At 37.9% G+C, this 4374-nt stretch overlaps 1 pseudogene; it reads right to left on the reverse strand.

The window, feature by feature from the left end:
• Positions 1-1007: 1007 nt before the first annotated feature.
• On the reverse strand, positions 1008-1320 carry LOC114905908 (annotated as a pseudogene).
• Positions 1321-4374: the final 3054 nt, after the last annotated feature.

Here is a 4374-nt window from a genome sequence, read left to right on the forward strand (position 1 = left end):
AGCATCTTATAAAATATATAAGGAAAATGAGATGAGGATAAGTGAATATATTAATAGAAGCAGAAAATTAAGGTAGGAAAAATAAGAGGAAGACAAAATTTAAGATAGCATAGAGAGTTCTGTACACTTAGTAAAGAGTACGTGGTAATTTTTCTGAGAGAATAAAAACATAAATGTATAAAATTATTTAAGCAGGATTAAATTAGTCAACATTCTTATGTCAAGAAACAGAAAACTTAAAAATAAATAGCTCAATTAAACATGTCAAGTTTAGCTGCAATTTAAAATATTCTATTTAAAATATATGCAGTACAGTTTTACAAGTAATTATTTCAATTTGAGAAGGAGAATCCTGCTAAATACTTGAAGACCAAATATATTAGTGATACTTTCTGTTCATATTACTCTGAAACTTCTTGTCAGTGACAACCATAGGCTTAAAATGCTTTCTCTTCAGTGAAGCCATCTTTGGAGTTAGTCATTATTTTCACCACCTCTGTCACCTTGACTCCAACCTGATATTCCTCTTCTTTTGGTCCAGACCCTCAGATTTTAAAAGTAGCTTCAAGTTAAGGAAAGGTTATTTTTCCACAGTTCAGTTTTCTGGAAAACTTCCATCTCCCACTGAAATTCACAGTCCAGGAGTGAAGCGATCACATGCTAGAACTTCAGAGCCAATTGGAAAGTCATTATGAACACTCGCATTAGTCAATATTATTTATCACAAGCCTGTAACTGCACAGTCCTGGAAAAGGCGGCCTCTCTGTGCACACACGTAATTTTTAAAAAGGAGACGGCGATATGAACAGGGCTGAGGTTTGATCACCAAAAATCAGCACAATGAAAACAAACAATAATGAATAATGGGCACTAGAATTCAAATTACCAGATGTTCTAAAGAGATGGGGTGCCAGTTTTCAATTCTGTTTTGAACACCACATTACAAAAGGACTATTTTTAAAAATAAAAAGGATTAAGGGAAAAGAAAAAAAGAAAAATATCAAAATTGTTGAACGACCCCCTGTTTGTTCCTGATAAAGTTCAATCACATCTTCTTCCTCCATTCCCAGTTCTTTTGGAGTGTGATTATCAGTAGTTCTCTGATCTTCAAAGCGAAACCTGAGTGAATTCATGGGAACTCCCTGTCTTTGACAGTATGATTCTTTGTTTCTTGAGATGTGTTGTCATTTTCACTTTGAAGTGAATCTCACTGCTATCCTGTCTGATGACTTTGAGTTTAATATATTCTCCTTCCTTCTTATCCCCCAAGTCCTCAGTTGAAGGTTTTGCCTCCCTTCCAGTTGTACAAGGATTGTTCATTCTTCTGAAAGAGGGGGGATTCACATAAAGTCGAACACTCCTGATTGAGTGCAAATCCCAAGTAAATTCTTGATATTAACATTCATTTGGAGCACTCTGCTATAACAGGAAGCTTTCTGCAAATGTTCTGCAACTGCTCTACATACACGAAGTTTTCCTATCCTTTTCCTCAAAGGTATCAGTCATCTTCATGTTAACACCCAGATGAAACGCTTTCTGTTGCTCTAGCAGTTTTGTTCTACTTTGTTTCTTGATTATTCTGAGTTCTCTCTTAACAACTGGAGAGCTACTGAACCAATCCCGCGTAAGAAATGGGAAAGTACAAGAAAGAGGCGACAGCTCTGCCCACCCACACAGAAAAAGACTCAGAGCAGAGCAGAGGCAGCCCAGCCCCAGCTGCAATCCAAACGGAAGGCAGAGCTTTCTAGGTTCCCAGCAACACCAGACAGTGTCTCCCTCCACCCCCGCCCCCACGTCCCCACTCCAAGACTGTCTAAAGACTAAGAACCCAAAAGTGGAGTCCACCTGCTTTTCAAGGCCACGGAGGCTCCAGGGCAGGTATTCTCTCCCTTTACATAATTGGGGCCTAGGGCCCTGCTTCTGCAATGAGTCCTCTGAAGAGGAAGGCACACGGGTTCCCCACGGACCCTCTCGGGAAAGTGGAAGCTGGGCTCTGCACCTGGTCAGACATGGTGACGGTGGTTTCCCCCGGCCTTGGGTAGGCAGAACCTCGCTCCAGGGTTTACAAATCCTTCTCCCTTTCCCACAGCACAACACTGCAGGAGTTCTAACTTTGACCATCAAGAGTTTCTAGACACAGTCTAAGTCTGAGGGATTCAGGGAGTTCTTAAAAAAACAGCAGGTTCAAACAAGAAGAGCTATTGACCCTTAATCTAAGGGCTAGGGGTCTTGGTTCACTACTTGAAAGAGAAATTTTATGATTCCTGCTCAGCCTGAAGGTTAAAAAGTCAGAATAATATACTGGACATAATCATGCATTAGATTCAGACATACTCAGGTTTTAATCTTTAAGAAAGAGTTTAAATTTAAGTCCATTGGACTTCAAAGCTTTAGTCTGTACTGCTCATCACCGAGGATATTTGATGAGGGATATGACAGATTTTAAGCCCTGGTTTAAGAAAAGCACGATTTTGGCAGCATGAAAAGTGGAGAATAGCTAGACTAGAGATTGGAAATCCAATTTTGAGGCTGTTGCAATAGAATTATGGTAGTGGCAGTGGGGGAGAAGGGAGAAAATGTACAGCAGCTGTTGCTGATATAGCTGCTCTAGAACCAGGTAAACTGATTTGACGCAGGAGGGCAAGGTAAAGAAAGGGGTTTCTAGATATGACAATTAGGGAAATGGTGAAGATTAGGGAAGTAGTGACAAATGAAGTGACACCCCAAAGGAGGGTGATTAGCTTTGATATATGTTAGGTAGATGGTAAGGTGGAGATGGAGAAGGTGGGGAAACAATGAGTTCAGTTTTAGACATGTTGAATTTGAGGTGTTGGTATTGGACAATTACATTGATTTCATGTGCAGGTATATTGCAGTTAATGCAATAGCAAGTTAACATATTATTTAAAAAGTTCAGCTGTCTGTGGAAGGAAAATACCATGCAGAATTAACTTTATAAAAGTGAATATAATTGAAAAGAGTTGATAATCCTAGCCCAGCCTATCTCACAGGGTCATTGTGAAGATTTGAGGAGATAGATATAAAAGTGCTTTGTAAACTACAACATGGTATACAAATATGAATAAATGACATGATTTGGGGATGTCTAATAGTCATGTGGATACCAGAAACCAGTTGCTAAAGGAAAAAACCAGCTCAAATGATAAAAATCTGAGAGTTGTTAACTTAGAAGGACTCTGAGTGATGGAACACATTTTATTTTATAACTACCTTATTGGAATAACTTGAAAATGAATCAAATCAGGGCCAAGAAATATGAATTGAACTATCACTGGATTGCAAAACTGATTTTTCTCTTAACCTTCAAGATGCAGCACACCTTCTAAAGTCACACAGGATAGAAAGAATTCCATTTTCTGTGTCTACTAGGAAGAAATTTATCTTTTGTTCCTCACTGCCTAGTGCCTCACACCATAGGAGTTACCCCATTACGGTGCTCTTTCTTTTGCAACCCTGGGTAATGAGAATGAACTAGATAGATTCCATAAAATGGCTTTTGCAGATTTAAAAATAAGAATTCCATTTGGCTCATTAAAAAATCTTTGTGGAAGAATTTCCATTGAAAGAAGCATATTTAAAAGTTATGTGAGAAAAGTAATATGTGAAAATTTTATTATTCCGTAAGTACACATAATATGGGTTCAGGAATGTTACAGAGAAAATTATTACATGGGCAGAAGGAGTTAACATGCAATTGAAAGAATATCTCCTAGTTACATAATGAAACAGTAGAAAGTAATCATTATTTAAAAGTGCGTGGCATAGACAAAATGAATAGGGTCATTTTCACAATGTCTTTGTGGGTTATGAGCCAAATCTTCCCTAAGAATATAAAAAATGGAAATGAAAAAGTCACTCAGTCTCTTGAAGCTTCTCTCATATGTAACCGCACAATTAGCCAGGGATAATATCCAACTGTTTGTAAACTACCTGTATCTTTGCACAGTAAAGTAAAGTATTTCACAGAAACATCAGCTGCCAGCATTGCAAAGGCACTTCCTTTAGTGATTACCTATTCCAAACCTTCCTTTATAGATGAGAAAACTGAAGCTCAGAGAGAGGAAACAACTTTCCCTAGGTCAATACGTTGAGTAGGAAAGATCAGAAAGAGAAATTAGGGAAACGATCCCATTTACCATTGCAACAAAAAGAATAAAATACCTAGGAATAAACCTACCTAAGAAGGTAAAAGACCTGTACTCAGAAAACTATAAGACACTGATGAAAGAAATCAAAGATGACACAAACAGATGGAGAGATATACCATGTTCTTGGATTGGAAGAATCAATATTGTGAAAATGACTATACTACCCAAAGCAATCTACAGATTCGATGCAATCCCTATCAAATTA

The sequence above is a fragment of the Monodon monoceros genome, unplaced genomic scaffold (assembly GCF_005190385.1).
Source record: "Monodon monoceros isolate NGI ecotype Baffin Bay Population unplaced genomic scaffold, NGI_Narwhal_1 Super_Scaffold_22, whole genome shotgun sequence".
Classification (NCBI taxonomy): domain Eukaryota; kingdom Metazoa; phylum Chordata; class Mammalia; order Artiodactyla; family Monodontidae; genus Monodon; species Monodon monoceros.